A 19,956-nucleotide genomic window follows, 5' to 3' on the forward strand; every position below is an offset into this window, starting at 1 on the left:
GATTCATTTCTGATTAACAAATATTATTCTTTATAATCTTGTTGTCTAATTTGTGTGCCCTTAAAGTGTTGGGATCTTCCCGGTGCAATGCGCGTGTCTATACGTTTCGTAAACATGTACAGTAGAAATATACAGATAATTAAAACTAATTATTATCACAATACACGCATGCATAGCAGGTAATAACATGTACAAGGCATGACAAGAAATTAAAATTTTCTGAATAATAATTATTCTACGTGCACAAATAAAATTTATAGAATAAAATATTATTCTACGCGTACCTTGCGGATCATTCTGAGCTTTCTAACTATCACCGAGATTTAAGGTAGTCAATCTTTGACAACCGATAACGGACAACCAATTGGAAACTCTTTTCGAGGATCAATTCTCTGAAAACTTTACAAGTTTCTGAGAGAATTATAGATGATCGTCAATCGATCAGGATTAATTGATAGCGTTTGAATAACTCGTCTAATTATTGAAAATAATTCCTAACGATCACACAGAGTCGACGTCTAAATCTAATACAATCCATATGTTCTCCCTTTTTCCACGTGGCCAAAATAGAGCCAACAGTTCCCTCTTCTCCCACACGCCTAAACAAAATTGGCACAGGTAACATCTTTCTCCGGCAAACAATGAGCTCCGGTAGCAAAGGTTCCTCCAGCCACTGGTCTTGGCGTGATCAAGCAGAGAAGCAGCAAGGAGCAAGGAAGAGGGCTAAAGCCAGGGTTTTTCCCGCTGTTTGCTCCTCACTGGAACCAGCCTCTCAGGTTTCATTCTTCCCACAACCGGCGACACTCGCGTGGGATGCAGTGGCAGGTGTCGCTTCCTTTTTCCGAAGAAGAAGAACCGCAATCGGTGGGGAGGAAGAAATGCGACCAACTCTTAGAGAAGGAATCGCAACCTCAGCTTGGAGAAGGAATTGCGGGGTTCCATCGAGCTTCAACACCTTCTTCCTCTGGCGGCCGCATGATCAGAGACGCCGGCAGAGACTACGGCGCGTCGCGAGGAGCTGCCACGAAATAGGGGCGCTAAGGTTCTCCTCCGCCGAAGCTGTCGTCTAGGGTTCCCCCGCCGTTGCCGGTGCCTTCACCTCCAGCCAGTGCCGGCTTTAGGCATAGGCCATTAAGACTTATGCCTAGGGGCCCAAATTTAGAGGGGTCTATTTTTTTATATATTAATTATTATATATATATATATATATATATATATTAAGAGAATAAAAAATTATTAAAATATCTTTATTGGATTTTAGAAAGATTTTGCATAATCATTGGATTTTGTAGAGATTTGGTATGATTCTAATATATTTAATATTATTTAATTTTCAAAACTCTAATTTACTAGTTTCTTTATATTCCTCTCCTTCCTTCCTTATTAACCTAACAATCTATTTTGCTCAACTTCAAATATTTTACTTATTTGATAGCTTGTTTTCTCTCCTCAAAACATTTTCGAGATCATCACAAGGGATGCAAGGAGAGGAAAGATCAGAATAAAAAGTCTTTGTTATAGATTTTTTGGTGATCTTAAGATCGAAAATTATCGCCTTCCTCATTTCTTTGTCAAATCTTTTTTTATGCTTCTGTTAATTTCTTATTTTCTTATCAATAATTCTTATTGTAAACGTATAATCTTGTTAATTCACATTAGAAACTTATGATTTATCTTAATATTTCATCTTTATTCTGAATATTTCATCTTTATTCTCAAAATTTTAGATTTTTTTTATTCTGAATATTTCATCTTAATTTATTTACTAAATTACTCTCATATTTTAATTATGATGAAATTTCATCAATATAATAATTCTAGTTTCAAATTTTACAGTTCATTTATCGAACTTTGAAATATCATTATATAAAAAATTTATTTTTAAAATTAATATTTTAATTTATTTTAAAAAATTTTAAACCCACCAATATCGGTCTCAATTAGTCCGAATAAAAAAGGATGAGAGAATTTTTTTTAAAATAATAACAATTATTTTTAAAAAAATTCGCCTAGATCTCTTGGAGGCTCGAGCCGCCCCTACCTCCAGCTTGGAGAGGGATGCGCTCCTCTCGTGTTAAGGATGAACAGGGCTATCTTCAAAACCTTGTTTAGCGATTCTCTGGTTTTTAAGCTTTTAAAGAGAATGCTACAATTTGATTTGGTTGAACCGGAGCGGCGATCAAGGATTCACTGAACCAGTTTGAAACCCTAAATTAGCTTATTGTAGTGAACCAAAGCATTACTGTAGCAAACTCGATTCAAACTTGGTTCGCGTGGTTCAATAACCAAACGACCTCTGATTTGACTCAAATTAGTTTTGTTCATTTCGTCTTCACAAGACGAAGCTTTTCATTGCATCCGTTCTACCCAAACCTCTTCCATCATGAACCAAACTAAGTTGGTTTAAAATTGAATCATTTGATTTACTAACCAAACGATCTCTGATTTGAACGAAATTAGTTTTGTTTGTTTTGTCTTCGCAAGACGAGTTTCATCATTTTATCCATTGTCTAGTCCAACCAGATTTTATCTCTCTCATTCTGAGAATCCAATTCTCAAACTCGTTTTAAGTCCTTCGGAGAACTTGTTGTGCGTGTGACCCAATAGGTTCTCGGCTATGTTGGCCACCCGTAATTAACCATTAATTATGGAATGATCATGAGTGACACCTAATAGTATATCATAATCCTCAATTGACCAAAAAATCAATGATTGATTTCAGAATAATTCTAAACCTTTCAGCAGCTACACTAAATCATGCATCGTTCCTTTCACCGTCTTACATCCGCTTGGTTCAGGATATGGTTTATGTGTCGGTCTCCACTAGGCTGACTACGTCACACCTAATCCAAGTTGCTTTCTTGTTCTATGGATTCAAGTTACTTGTACACGTATCTAAGAGTACCATACTCTTGACATGTAATACTTTGGCCAAAAACTTTTAGTAACAATTCTGATAAGCGGTCGCAAGGTATACGTCTCCTTTTCCAAGGAGCGGTGAATCCTCTATGAGCTATTCAAACAACTTCGGATAGTTTGACTTATACCCAATCATCTTGAGTCCACACCTCCTCGGAGATGCTTACTTAAGATGTTAAAGTATAAACCTTTATAACTAAGGTGACTTGAATACTGCAAGTCAAAGGAAACTCGCACTTAAGCTACACTGAGTTATTCATTGACATATGTTTATCGAACCATATGAAGTCTTAAGGCAGGTCACTCCAATGAACTGGTGATAGGACTCCGCAAGTGCACGGAATGTCGCCAAGTAATAAAAAGATCGAATCCACAGGGACCGTGGAACTACTTACTAAATCTAGCACAAAAAGGTGGAGAGAATATAGATCATGAGTTGTGTGGGGGAGATGGGAGTGCTCTAAAGTGCTTTATCCTAAAAGTCAGAAAAAGGGATCGACTGTGACACTGATGGGTGAAGCGATCCTAGGATTTCGGACTCCTCAGAGAATGGATTAATCGACTTGGATCCTCTACCTTTCCTCAATAACTGTTCAATTGTAGGAATGTCAACCAAATTATCCAATTCAACCTCGTCAGGTATCCTCGAATTAAATCATTGGTGTTCTTACGTCACTCGTTATTAGTTTGAAACGGTTCTAGAAGCCCGGTTCAAGGTCTGCCCGTGTCACTCAGGCGCCCCGGAAATACTAAAAGAACCTTATCTCCTGTCACTGGATACCCTTTTACGGATCTCTCCCCAATAACGAATGACCGCTAACTATTCCTCATAAGAATTCAACTATGTATTAGGAAACTCCTCGGAATCTCGTCCGGTTCAAGGTCTGCCCCTTTTACAGAGTGCCCCGGTATACGGCTTAATGATTTCCCAATTCATAGTAAATCCCTACCCTCATGGATTCACACAACATCATTTATCATCAAGTACAAGCACGAATCCACAAAGCAATGCACAGTATTTCATAGAAAACGGTAGATTAATCAAATCCAAATACAATCATCCATTACTCCTAGGATCGCTTCACCCATCAGTTGCTTGACTAACCAAGGAGTTTAAAACGTGCTAGTCTCGACAGAATCGATGATGTCCGTGCTCATCAATTCCTCGACTAGGGATAATTCCAATATGTTCATATAAAAGAAATTATACGTGTAGAGATGCTCACTAGTTGTGATCCAATCACAAATTCTCTCACGCTATGAATCATATTGTAGACATTCAGTATTTGAGTTTAAGATCCAATCAAACACATATAGAATGTGCACTCAAATAGTGAATTACTATTTATCCAATAAGTAGTATAGCCGTAAGGCGATTGCCTTAGGACACCCCTCAAATTAACAAAAAGGATTTTAAATGTCAAGGATTTTACCATTTAGTTGTAAATGATGTAAATAAACTTTTGATGTTTAACATGTATATTTATTTGGAAATGATGGTAGCCGGTTACATGATATGTAGTGTTGTGATCATATGTAAATGGATTTTGTAAAATTGATTCATGTTTATGAATAAATTGTTGCAAATATATTTTGTATTGTATGTTGTGTATATAGTGTTGTATGTTGTGTGAATGAAATTCATGTTGTATGTTTCTTAATAGGTTTGAAATTGACAACATCACCGCCGCCCACCGCCACTCCACCACAATTCCTCCGCAATACTGTGTTTCAAGCGATTCCTCAATAACTTTAAAGGTCTTTCCTTGTTACCTTTCATTTTCTTCTTTAAAGGTCTAAGAAAAATGAAGAAAGTTTATTTTATTTTATTTTATATTTAGCATGAAATTAACTACTAAACCAAGTAGTTTTAATCAATATATTACTTAGTAGTTAGACAAGGGCAAAATTCAGATTATTTATTTGGTTATTCTTATAAATCTTGTTGAAAATACTCTGGGTTAACATTAGGTTCAACATTTCAGTAGCATCACAATGTTATAAATCGTTATCTTGTGCATGTAGTAACTTAACTGAGTTAAGTACTCCCTGTGGAGTTGCAAGTAGTAACTTATTCTGTGATGCATGAGTTATTCTGGGTTAAGTACTCTCCTTGATAAGTTAGTGTTATCTTGGTTCTAGTTATAATTTTTATTGCACTCGAGGAAACAAATGTCACGTCCCGAGAGACAGCTATCCGAAAAATTTCGACAACATCTCCCTTGTAACTATGATAATTTCCCAATATACATGCATACATATAAGAGCCAACACGACCCAACAACACATCAACAATAATAATAAGGCCAACACGGCCATCATCACACACAATAACAGATGCATACTAATGTATGTAAACATCGCAGCGGAAAACATCAAAATACGAAATACAAGTACGACAGTACGTAAACTCCAAAATCCACAAATCACACAACCATAAGTCACAATCCACAATTATTATCAACGTATAGATACCACTGGATCAAAATGAAATACAACTACAATACCAACTTCAGATGTGAGATGGATGCAGTCCGACAGAATCTCCCAAGCTCCTAGCACCTATCTGTTACCTGGGGAAAAATCAAATCAACCCCAAGGTCTGGGTAGTGAGTAATAGATACTCAGTGGATACAGGAAAGAAGTGCATAATAAAAAGGTAAACATGATATAAACGAAAGGAATACCAAAAGGTATACAGTATCAACATGTAATACAACAGGAAAGATACATAAGGAGAAAGGAATACTAACAACATGAAATAGGTATGAACCTAAGTACCAATCAGGTATCGAAATCATATACCAACAGTGTACAACATGTGAATATATCAACAGGTATCTAATCTCTATGAAGAAAGGTGAATACTATCAACAATAATAGAAGTGAATCTATCCATCAATAGGGTATAGGAATCATATGACAGAATCAGATACAACATGTATATACAAAGGTATCAGAAGATAAAAGGGTTTCTAAGATCAATACTGTGCGACGGGTATATAAGTCATGATGATATGAATGCATATCATGTCATACAATGCAGCAGTCAAATATCAATCAAGTGCAACAATCACACACAGATGATGTAACGACAAATGCAGTAAAATAATCTCCCAACAAATGCATGCACATATGCAACACACATCGCAAGCAACATGCATGGTCGCACCAACACAGGCAGTGCTATAATGATCGCACCCTCATAGGCAGTGCGTAGCACCCACACAGGCAGTGCTATAATGATGGCACCCACACAGACAGTGCTAAAATGATCGCACTCATACGGGCAGTGCTACAATAATCGCACCCACACAGGTAGTGCGTCGCACCCACACAGGCAGTGCTGACATGCTATGATGTTATGATGCTCAACTCCAACAAAGCATCTACAACTACTCATGCATGATAGATAATCACGCGAGATATCAACAGATTATACAACGGTATAGATCAACAAGTGATATACTGATCACAGGGATGTATCAACAATATAGGCCAACAACAAGGCATGATATTGTCCACTTTGGGCCTAAGCCCTCATGGCTTTGCTCTTGGGCTCTCCCCAAAAGGCCTCATACCAATGGAGATACTTTTCATCCTTTTAAACCCATGATCTTTCGCATGTGTTTTGGATGTGGGACTATGTTTGCACCCTTGCAACCCAACAATCCCCCCTCAAACAAAGGACCACTGGAAGCTCCCCTACCATTTCTCATGGTCCGGCTGTCATGTCCTCATGGTCCGGCTGCCATGTCCCTCATGGTCCGAGCCTCCCCTACTTCCTTTGTTTTTCCCGAGGGTCCCCACATGGTTAGATCTGGATCATGACTCATCCGGCGGTTAGTCCGGTGAAGAGCGACCTCGCTCTAATACCACTTGTAGGGTCTAAAGGATGTCCACATCTCCACAATGGCATGATATTGTCCACTTTGGGCCTAAGCCCTCATGGATTTGCTCTTGGGCTCTCCCCAAAAGGCCTCATACCAATGGAGATACTTTTCATCCTTTTAAACCCATGATCTTTCGCATGTGTTTTGGATGTGGGACTATGTTTGCACCCTTGCAACCCAACATACACAACCAGGTATCATAGATCAACCATAGGATTACGGTATCAACTATAAGTATCAAGGGCAAGTATCACGTATCGAGCATCCTACAAAACTAGGGCAAGGTGTCAGGTCAAGCATCCTACAAAACTAGGGTCAAGGTGTCAGGTCAAGCATCCTACAAAACTAGGGTCAAGGTATCAGGTCAAGCATCCTACAAAACTAAGGTAAAAATATCAAATCGAGTTTTCAGTCTATGTATCAACAACTAATAGTAATCACACGAGGTATCAACATGAATCAACAAAGTATCAACATGGTATCAACAAGGTATCAACATGGTATCGACAAGGTATCAACGTGTTATCAATAAATATCAACATGAGTATCAATGTGAATCAAGCTAGAGTGTCAACAGGTATCAGATCAACATGGGTATCAACATGAATGGATAATATCAACATGGTATTAACAGAATAGATAATATCAATATGATATCCATATGAATCAGGGTAGATCATTCAAAGGTCAACAACAAGTATCAAGCAACGAATAACAATAAGTATCCACAGGATAACATGCATAAGCATCGAAAGTATCAATAGGATATCAAGAGTAACAATAGACTATGCACTTATAAGATTTAACCTGTAGTGACCAAGTACATGGTACCCACCTGATACGATGATCGTAAGTACTAGATCCCCGAAATAAAATCTCCGTAAATAGCCGAACCCACAATAATCACGGTCCTGCAAATCAACCATATACAACACTAAATACCAAGATACATAAATGTATCAACAACAATCCTAATTCAGAATTAAGTTAATCCTATTAAACCAAATCTAAAATTTACCCAACCATTCTTCAATCGAATCTAAATCAGTTAATTAAATTCAATTGATTACTCAATCGAATCTAAATCAACTGATTAGCTCCAATTGGTATTAGTTGGTTTCAAACTCTAGGTAGGGGTCACACAAACCAAATCCGAATCTGATTGTCTGATCAAGCTTGCTCAACCCCATCAAGCTAAAATTGACAGATCCAATAATAATCCGACCACAACCGATCAAACTCGAAATCCACAACACAACTTAATTGATTAGCCCAACTATAATCAATTGGAGTTCAACAAAATTAATCAACAGATCCAATCCACTTGGATCAGATCTAACTCCAATTGAAACCAATCGATCCAATTCAATTAACACTAATAAACCCGATAACCTATCCCAACAAATCAACCAAAACACTAAAATAGATCCAACTCAAGGATCTTAATTAATTTCCAACAATACAACCCCTACTCAATTGATCCAACAGGACGAAAACCTAAAATACCAGTATGCCCACCAACAGACCCAATAGAGCAGTAGCCATAATCTGTTCAAAACTTAGAATCCAACATTGATCATCCCACTAACAAATCTGAGATTACTTCCTTCATTCAGCTAAAACAAATATAGCTAAATGAAATCTAGATTTAAATCCTTGCAAATAATAAAGCTTACCTCAGATCAATTTGAATGCCTTAAATCTCCTTGCCCTAATTCAACTTAAATTCTTCCCCTTCTTTCCTTGCAGATCTAATAGAATTGATCTCTGTTCTGATCAAATCACTAACACCAGCTATGGAAATGAACAATTAATTAAAAACTATAAGAAACTCAACTATCCACATGATCTAGTCAATTAACTGATCACAATCAAAATCCTTACCTCAATTCCGATCAGAATCTTTGCCCTAGCTCAGATCTGAGCATCCGTCGGCCAACCCCTCTTCTTCAACAGCCGAAACCAAGCAATCCCACCGCTCGGCTTCTTCACTTACGGCCAACACTCTCGGCTTCATCTTCACCACCGACCGGCCAAACCCCAAAGATGGCTCCGATTCAAGATCTAGATCCAGCTCTAAATACCAGAAAACCTAGATCTAAATTTAGGAACCAAAAGCAAATCGAGATTAAGCTCCGATTCTTACCGATTGGCCATTTTCCTCTTCGGATTGCCGCTGCTAGATCTACCCCTTATGCCGCTACCACAACCGATCCGAGCCTTCGCCGGCGAGCATCCAACCTCAACCACCAACTCTTGTCGCCGGCGATCCCCGGGCTCCAGCACCGCTGCCTCCGCGATCGACGAAGAAGAAGCAGAAGCAGAGAGGCGCGATCGGAACAGGGAGAAGTCGCGAGTAGACATCACTGTAGCGTTCTTAACGGGTTTTTAATCATGTCTTAACGAGGTCAGATCCGCAGATCCATTAGACCAATAACCTCCTAACCCATTAACTCCTTTAATCTCTAATAGCTAGGTTAATTTAATCAAGAGCTAGATAAACCTCTAATAATCCATTAACCCATTATCTCTTGATAATCTAATTGGGCTTTCATTAATTTTAATTAACCCCAAAATTAGGTTTATTTACTAATAAACCCCTACTATTAGGGATATTTACAAATAAATCTCTAGAAGTTCTGATATTTTACAACAAAGGTTCAAATTTCATGCAATGGCATGACATGACATTTCATAGCTACAGGCCATGGACCATCCCCCTTATCCTTAATCCAAGTTCAGTCATTCATCATTCATGCTTTTAATTAGCATGAAACTGGCCAGTATGCATGAAACTGACCAGTGTGCATAATTAGCATGTTTAACATTTCTATTTTTATAATTTATTTGTTAACCTTTTTTTGTAGGATGATGCTTCCGACAATCAAGTTGTGCAAGAAGAAGAAGTAGTAGAAGAAGAAGAATGTGGTCATTCCTACTTGCTCCATGATGACTTTGGTCTTGTTTGTTGTATTTGTGGAGTAATACAGAAAACATAGATACTATATTTGATTACCAATGGACAAAGGTACTAACATGCAGCTAAAACCTTTACAGTTATATCTTAGCTTAGTTCTTATTGGTTTAAATATAGATGTTACTTATATATTCCATATTTCAAATTGAAGGGACAAAAGAGGATGTGATTACAAAAGCACTTGAGCCGGGCATGTGAGGGGCATTGGATCAAGGTCATATCACTTCAAAAACATATTTCAAAGTTTGTAGAAGCATATATTATGTAATTAAGTCTATGTAATGTTTTTGTAATAGACAATGCTTTTGTAATAGACAATGATTTTGTATATGAAAGTCATTTGGTAAATATAATAGACAATGATTTTGTACATAGAAAATATAATAATTTTTATTTATTGATAATAATATTTATATAATAGACAACGCTGTTAAATATAATAGACAACACTTTTAATTATAATAGACAACACTGTTAATTATAATAGACAACGCTTTTTAAAGGTTATAAAAAGTATTGTCGATGTTAACAAAGACAACACTTTTTAAGCGTTGTCATTGAGAGCAACAGACGATTTAACAACGCTTTTTCTGCCAGATAGACAATGCATAAAAAGCGTTGTGTATTAGCTTTTTTCTAGTAGTGCATTCTTCAATCAAATATTTTATAATATTTAATTATCTTTACAATACATTACATTCTACGAAGTCCTAAAGACTTCATATATCCTTGAAATGACTCTTTAGTCAATGATTTAATAAAAGGGTCATCAAGCATAACACGTGTAGGGATATATTCAAGAACTACATTTTTCTTATCAACTATATCACAAAATTATACTTAATAGATATGTGTTTGCTTTTGCTGTGATATTTGAGATCCTTAGAAAAAACTACGATAGCTTGATCATAGTAAACTATAATAGGACTCCTACTGTCCTCAATAATTTTTAGATGCTTTATAAGAACCTTCTTAACGAGACCGCTCACTATAAAAAATTAATAAATTTGGAATGAATATTAGCGATGAAAATTATTCATCACAAATTAGTAACAACTTTTGTGACAAAATATTGTTTCATCATAAATTTGTGATAAATTTATGATGAAAATATTTTTGTTACAAAATTAGCAACATAATAAATTTGTCGCTAAATCCATCATGAAAATTATTTTTGATGCTAAAGTCATCGTAAATATGCGACGAATTAATATTTCGTCACTAATTGACGATGAACAAAATATTCATCGTAAATTTGACGATGAAAAATTAATTCATCATAAATTCACTGATGAAAGAATAATTCGTCGTGAATACATGATAAAATATTAATTTATCGCATTTAAATTGGCGACAAAAACTAATTTCATCATCAATTTTGCGACGAATCTAACTTCATTGCCATAGTTAAGTAATAAACCCTAGATCGCAATATTGGGATACCAAACAAATAAAAAGGGATTAGTGTTTGATTATATCAATCAACTCCCCTTATGTAGGGTTTGATCTTCTCACAATTCAGGAGTATGTATGTTATTACAATATGATATTCTAGGTGTTTTAACCATCTTGAAATAGATGCATGCATCAATTAGCTTACTAAGAAATTTAAAAATAGAAAACATCATTGGGTCAATCTGTTGAGTATCATTAGAATTTCTAAGATACTTGCGATGCTTGATTTTGACATTATCAACAAAATAATATGAGCAGAAAGTTATTTCTTCAACCAAATAAGCAAGATACTTGCGATGCTTGATTTTGACATTATCAACAAAATAATATGAGCAGAAAGAAGTTGTTTCTTCAACCAAATAAGCATTTAATATTGACCACTCGAGTCTTGCTTTGTTATGAACATTATTTTTTAATTTCCTCAAAAATTGTTCAAATGGATATATCTATCTGTACTGCACATGACTAGCTAGTTGTGCATCATAAAATAGGTGAACGAGTAGATGTTCTATTGAATCAAAAAAACTTGATGGGAATATGTGCTTAAACTTACATAGTATGACAGGAATGTCAATTTCTAACCTAAGTATATTAGTTGTCATAATACACCTAGCAGATAAATCTCTAAAAAATAGACTTAATTTTGTAAGTGTTTGCTAAACATTATTAGATAGCAAGTCATGGAAAGCTATTGAAATAAATCTTTGCATGAACACATGACAGTTATGACTCTTCATTCTAAATATTATTAACTTATTCATATCTATGCATCAGGCCATATTGGCATGCAGCATACCCATCAGGGAATTTGATTTGTTTCAACTAACTACATAAAGCTTGCTTATCTTCTCTGTTTAATGTATAACAAGCCTTTGAAATTGATTTGTTGCTTCATTCTGATGTATCTCAGGTCTGTTAACCAATTCTTTTAATTCCTCACATGATTTTAGATTTCTTTAGTTCTTCTAAGAACATTAATCATCATGGTATATATTAATAATTTTATCAAAAAATATTTTCTCGACATCACATCTAAATTATGTTGAATCAGTAAATACTTTTAATATGATAGCTCCCAGAAAATTCTTCTTTCTTCAAACCATATTTGAATATCCTAACAATGTATTTATTTATCTCATCATAATTAGGCTCATATACTAGTAGAAATTCATAGCTATCTATTGATCAATAATTTTTGCACCTAACTTGATTGTTGGCAGAATTTTTTTTAACTACAACATTCTTTAGGAAATTTCTTTTATTTCTGTTGAAAGAGTGTTCAACTGGTAAAAATTTACGATGATTATCAAATCAAGATATCTTCTCACTACAAGGTAATAAAAATACATCAGACTCTATCATGCAATGTGGGCATATTAACTTACCAACCGTGCTCCATCCTGACAACATTGAGTATGTTGAAAAATCACTAATTATCCCTAATAAGGCAGAATGCAAGGTAAAATTGATTTTACTTGCAACATCATAAGTCTCTGATCCTATATTTCATAATTCATTCAACTCGATAATCAGATGTTGGCAAGAAAATATTTATCTTCTCTTTTAGATTCGTTGGATTTGGAATAAGCACAGTCATAAACATGAATTCATCTTTCATGCACATCCATAGCGGTAAATTATATGGTGTTAATATAACTGATCAAGATGAATATTGCTATCCAGATTGACCAAATGATTGAAATTTATCTATAGAAAATCTCAGTTTAACATTACATGGTTCCATCGCAAAGGAGGAAAATATTGTATCAAAATATTTTCATGCAGGAGAGTCACAGAATGACACATTATACCTCCTTCGTGCACTTGCTCATGATGCCACATCATGTGGCAAGCTGTCGTGGCATATGCATACAAGAGTTGAAGTCTAGCAATTAACGGGAAGTAATACATAACCTTCCATATAATATTTTTCTTTTTCTTCCTTAGTATGTAACTATGATAGTTATAATGAGGGTGAGTACAGATTCTACATTCAATTAGTTCACTATCTTTATTCTAAAATATCATGCAGTTGTTGATACAACAATCAATCTTCTCTACGGGCAAACCTAAACCCCTCATTAATTTCTTTGGAATGTAGAAACTATCATTCATTAGGTGATTAGCAGGGAGTAACTCTGACATCAATTGACAAATATCATCGTAACATCATTTTAAAAAATGATGATCTGTCTTGATATTCAATAACCTTATAGTAGCTGATAGTTGAGAATAATCAGATGGAATACCTTCCCACACTTCTCTTTCACTAGCCTTTAACATGTCATAAATTTGTTGAACTTCAGGTGTTGGTATTTCATCTAAATTGGAATGATCAATTGTATTTATCGCGTCATAAATTATTGATTGTATCATATTCTCATTAGATATTGATTCCCCTAAAGCAATTGTGTCAGATGAAGAAGCAACCAAAGTTCCAATCATTGACAACACTTTTATAATGAATAAAAAGCGTTGTAATTTTGTTCTAAACTGCTTGTATTTTGTAACGTCTAAAAGCGTTGTCTTATTTTTTTATCTCACAGTTAAAAAGCATTGTCTTTTGAAATGAAATAAATATTTTTAGCAATAAATAAAAACCATTATATTTTTCATATACAAAACCATTATCTATTATATTTTCCATAAAAGTACAATTAAAACAGAAAGTACAACAATTCTTACAATTAAAACAGAAATGTATCATGTATACATTCAAGTTGTAGCAATAATCCATAAACTTTACATCCAAGTTAAGTCTACAAAAGAAAAAAACCCTTCGTGTCCCAAAAAATACAGCCCCACGGTCGATTTCTCTCTATATTTATCTGCATGATCAATACATTAAACTCAATTAACAAATTTGACAAAGACAATAAGCTAAATAACAACAGGTGCATCACCAAGATAATAAGCAAGCTCATATATATAATAAAACAACTTATGATTATCTAACATCTTAGCTAACATTTCAAAAAATAAAAATTTTATCTATTCCTATACAAGATGAGTAGATAAGAACTAAGCTAAGATATAACTGTAAAGGTTTTAGTTGCATGTTAGTACCTTTGTCCATTGGTAATCAAATATAGTATCTATGCTTTTCTGTATTACACCATAAATATGACAAATAAGACTAAGTCATCTTGGAGCAAGTAGGAATGACCACATTCTTCTTCTTCTACAACTTGATCCACATCACTGACCCAGTAAAGAAAGGTGGAAAAAAACATAGCAAATAAAAATCAGGACCTATAAGTTGAAACTAAACCCATGTTTTAAAATCCATACAACCTTTATGGCAATAAAAATGATATATACTAGTCCAGTCAAATTGATATTCTAAAAGCAGTGTGTAGTGTTTGTGAATGCACATTCGCAAATCCCATTTTTTACAAATCAATATGGCCATGGCAGTAAGGATGATATAGACCATTAGGTGGATACTTATTGCACTACAAAAAAACTGCATTCTGCGATGAATTTCCGAAAAAAATTCGTCACAAAAAGTTTTCCAATGAATTTTGCGATGAAACATTTTCGTTGCTATATAATCATCGCCAAATTTTTGTGATGAAAAATTTCTGTTTGTCACAAATATTTGCGATGAAACAAAAAATTCGTCGCCAATTGGCGACGAAATATGGCGACGAACAGTTTTTCGTCGCCAATTGGCGACGAATTTGAGTTCGTTTGGCGACGAATACAATTGTTCGTCACCAATTGACCACGAAATCTGTGTTCATCACCAATTGGCGACGAAAACATATTTCGTTGCCAATTGGCGACGAACAATTGTATTCATCGCCAATTGGCGACGAATTCTGCGATGAATTTTGATTTCGTCGTAAATAATTGATAAATAGTAAGTTACGATATAATTGCGACGAACATTGTTTCGTCGCAAAATTCGTCACTAATTGGCGACGAAATCATTTTTCATTGCCAATTTCATTGCAAAATAAAAAAAAATTCCCTCAACAATTTATTTTTTGAATATTCTTGTATATACAAATAATATCGATCTAATCGGATCGATTCATAAATACATATACTCTATTATCAAACAATCACATACACCAATACAAATGAATCAAAAACATATATTCATTTATTTCAAATATCCATCATATACATATCCATCACATACAAATATCGATATTCATAACATTCAAATATCCATAACATCCATAGCATGCATAATATACAATTACATAACATCCAACAGTCACATCACAATCAAACAAATATCTACAATAGATATGTACACATGTCTATAAGTCTATCCAACCAACCAACCAACCGTTACATGCATCACAATATGAAAAATCCATACAAAGTACTGATACAAACAATTCTGAGGATATATGAAGAAAAGATAGAAAAGATCATCGTGGTCCGCCAGAGACTCTGCTTGATTCTTCGTTAATATCTTGTCTTCGCCTGCATACAAAAATAAAAAAAAAGAGAAAGTATCATCATTCTTAAAATTAAAACTAAAACCTATAAATTAAATATGTAAATACTTACCTTTTTTTGGATTTGTTTATAAAAACTACCTGTTTAAAAAAAAATAAATAGTATTACTAACAATATATAAATTATTAACTTACAGCTCTAATCAAATACCAAATAACTAAAATAATGTTTATAAAAAATTTATACACAAAAAACTCATGAAGGATCACCACCATCGTCGCTGTCGTCATCGTGGTCGTCGTCGTCACCAAGAAGAGATTGCAACTGAAAATGTTGCAAGATCTGAGTTTGTTGTCTTTGTAATTTTTTAATTTCATTATCTCTTTGTTTCATTTCCTTATCTCTTCGTATCATTTCCTGATCTCTTTGTTCTAATAACCCTTTCAAGTGGGTTACCTCCTCTGTCAAACTATGTATCTGTGATGTGACAGCAGGGGAGGTGATAGAAGAGCTACCAACAATTCTATGGGTTCTGCTCAAAGAACCCATACCCAAAATCCTTCTACCACCTTTGCATCCCCCACTCGCCTCCAACCACAGACTCAATTCATTGTCAACTGAGGGCTCAGATCCCTTAGAGCTACCTGCTGAAGATCGCTGTGCTAACTCAAGCTCACAATATTTATCCTGTATTATCAAAAGAAATATTAATATGTTATAATATTTGAGAAATTAAACACATAAATATAGAAGAATATATATTAAAACTTCATAGCTTTTGCTCGACCTCCGCTCCAACTTTTGTCTTTTTTTTGGAACGTGCGAGTGAAGGTATCGATAAAAATAGGATCTCGACCCAATTCCTTAGCCTAAAAAAATATTGTTGGAGATTATAAACATTAATATGAAATAAATTTAAATAGGAATAGTTGAAAGAATTACCAATCTACGCGCATGCTCATCAATATTAATTGAGTCGCCCGCATACGTCGCAGATGAGGCACCAATATTATAAGCTTGATTAAGCTTATTCTGGTCACTTATCTTTTTACTTTCTTCTGTTTTTCAAACCTGAGAAATCTTAACCCAATTTTCATCGGTTATGCAAGCAGATTTTTTATTTCTTATTTTAGCATGATTTAGGGTATGTCGGATGTGATCACCATATTTTTTTTAAAAATGCGACAAATCTCGACTTCATCAGTCGGATCCCAAGTAAACGCCCGCTGAAAGTAAAAATAATGAATTTATTAACTATTATACAATTGTAGGGATCTATATGCGCGAAAAACCGATTAAACCGCATATAACGCAGCGGAAAACAGGATCCCTCCAGAAGATCCATACGAAAAACATACTCGTTTGACGATTCTACCTACTAGAATCGAGGTTACCTTCGATGCGTGCCCTTCGTAATCCCGACAGCAACACTTGCCTTCAAGGTCGACGGATCTCAGCACGATCAGTGCGTTCGTGCCTCCACGGTATCCACACGAACACTGATATGGAGAAGAACCCAACTGTGGTGCTAGCCACAAAGAGGGATTCGGCCAAGAGAAGAAGAAGAGAAGAAGAGGGAGAGCAAGAGCATCCAACAACCCCTTCATCAAGAGCCTCTCACCCTCTTTTATATCCCACCATGGGATATAATGGATGAAGGGGAAAATTAATATAATATTAATTCCGAAATTAATATTTTATTAATTCCAATGCATCTCATGCAAAAGATCTTTCTCCTCTTTTAATAAAGATCATGCATCTCATGCATGCTAATCTTCTCTTCTTTTAAGGAAGATCATGCAGCTTTTAATGATCATGCATCTCATGCATGATAACCATTTAATCAAATTCGAATTTGGCTTGTGTGACTTGAGTCCAACTCGAGTATCACACAATCTGGCTGACTTGAGTCCAACTCGAGTCCAGCTCAATCCGAATTGACACTAAGGGCTAATTTTAACAACAATAATATCATATATATATATATAATTAAATGAATAGTTTACCTTAAATTCGCTCCACCACAACTCCTTGGTGGCATTAGGAGTGCTTCTAAAACTCATATAATCTCTTTGCCAATGATTATTCACGATTTGATTAATATCGTGAACAATCCGTATAGGATCAGTAAAACTATTATACAGAATCAAATAAATAATGTTAAATAATTATCAAACTATAATTGACAATATAAAAATTTTAAAATACTTACGAATCACCATGTGGAGATATATGGACTCGTGTAACTGCAACGGTCTGGTCTTTAATATCTCCCAAACCTCTTGTGATGTTGTTGCTAAAGCAATCAAGTCAAAAGCGGCTTCATTTACTCCTTGATAGATAGTGAATAAAGTCTTCTTCTCTCTTTTCTTCATCGCCTTAAGAGCTTGTTCATTCCCATCGCTTGTTTCGACTATATTATAGTCAGTCTCAACAAGGTCCCATATATCAAGGCATCCTAATAGAGCCTCCATTTGTATACTCCATATTCTATGGTTGTCTTTGGTTAACTTTGGCACTTAGAGGGAAACTGTCGAAGCCATTGATGTATATGACTCTGATACCAAATTTGTTGGAATTTGATAGATCTTGGATGAGGAAACAAGAATGTAAGAGCCTTTGTAAGAGAGAATGAAGAAAGAACAAAAGAGAGATTTATGAAGAGGAATGTTGACTTCTTGTTATATATTTTGATCATCATACAAGATTCCTATTTATACACTTAGACTATGATTGTGAATGGTGCAAATCTATGAGGATAAGGATAAATTGTGGTTTAAGAAAATCTTAGGATCGTATGACCGGGGTGCCTTGTGATAGAAGGTGAACCTTTAACCGGACTTTCCAAGGAAATTCTTAGACTGCAATGAATTTTTATGAGAGATAGCTAATGGTTATTAATTGTTAAGGAGAGGTCCTTAATTGGGTACCCGATGACAGGGGGTAGGGCCCTAGTAATATGCTGGAGTGCCCGATGACAGCAGGAGAGCTATAACCAGGCTGTCTAGGGTCATCTCAAACTAACAATCATAACGTTAGAGGATTATTGATTTATTCCGAGGAAACTTGACGAAGTCTAATTGGATATTTTGGTTAGAATCTCTGCAAATGTATGAATATTGAGGGATGGTAAGGAGTCCATAGTCAATCAAATATAATTTCGAGGAATCCGAAATCCTAGGATCATTTTTCCAATTCCTATCACTAGTTGATTTACTTTGATTGAGGTTTTAGGTGCTCAACTTCACTCTCACTTTCCCCAATCTCAACCAAATCAAGTGATCTCTCCACTCTTCTTGTGACTGTTTAGTGATTGATTCCTCGGTCCCTGTGATTTGATATCTTTTATTACTTGACGACATTTTGTATACTTGTGGAGTTCCATCACTAGGCCTCGATCCTCCTAACTACCTAGAATTCCACCAAGCCTCCGATCATCCTGACCCTACTCGCTTGCACTTTGGCCATGCTTCTCGATCCTCCTGACCGCCTAGACTTCCACCAAGCCTCCGATCATCCTGAGCCTACTCGCTTAGACTTTGGCCATGCTTCTCGGTCCTCCGATACTACATGGACTTGTACCTGGTGCACTTGACCTTGCTAAGACTTCTACCTGATCCTCCAAATCAGGATTTGTCTTTGCCTAGGCTACAACTAGGACTTTCCTTTGCCTAGCCTATAACTAAGACTTTCCCTATCTACCTTCACTCACCAAGACTTCCTTGCCCAATCTTTCATATCAGGACTTCCACTGCCTAGTTTATATGTCAACGAGTAGAAACTGAGGTTTCTGAAATGATTCTGATAAAAGCCATACTGTTTCTGAAAAAAAAATTATTGTAGATTTTATATTTTTATATTAACTTGAATGTTTAGAAGAAAAGCAACGGTTAATTTATTCATTTATTTTATATGGGAACAAATTGATCCAACTAGCGCCTGTAGCTCAGTGGATAGAGCGTCTGTTTCCTAAGCAGAAAGTCGTAGGTTCGACCCCTACCTGGCGCGTGTATTTTTGCCCTTATTTTATAACAAAAGAAAAATATTTTAACTATTTACATCAAACTAATATAGTAACAAACAAATGGTTGGATTTACTTAAATTTATTTCACTAAATCAACCAACTTGATTATTAAAAAGTTTGAATTGTTTATAAAGCTCAAATAATAATATTATTGTCCTTATAACTTTAATAAAATATTTATATAAAAATAAATAATTCAAGATTGTAAAATTTTATTAATTACTTAGATTTTAGATATTTAAATAAATATATTTATTTATAAAACTTA

The 19,956-nt window shown here is 35.0% G+C and overlaps 1 non-coding gene across 1 annotated transcript; it reads left to right on the plus strand.

Moving 5' to 3' along the window:
- The first annotated feature begins 19,598 nt into the window (after nt 1–19,598).
- TRNAR-CCU (transfer RNA arginine (anticodon CCU)) lies at nt 19,599–19,671 on the plus strand. The gene has a single exon. It is a non-coding gene; the product is annotated as a tRNA-Arg (tRNA).
- Nucleotides 19,672–19,956: the final 285 nt, after the last annotated feature.

The sequence above is a fragment of the Curcuma longa genome, chromosome 14 (genome assembly GCF_044706935.1).
Source record: "Curcuma longa cultivar G26 ecotype Majalengka, Jawa Barat chromosome 14, ITB_CL_G26_1.1, whole genome shotgun sequence".
NCBI classification, from domain to species: domain Eukaryota; kingdom Viridiplantae; phylum Streptophyta; class Magnoliopsida; order Zingiberales; family Zingiberaceae; genus Curcuma; species Curcuma longa.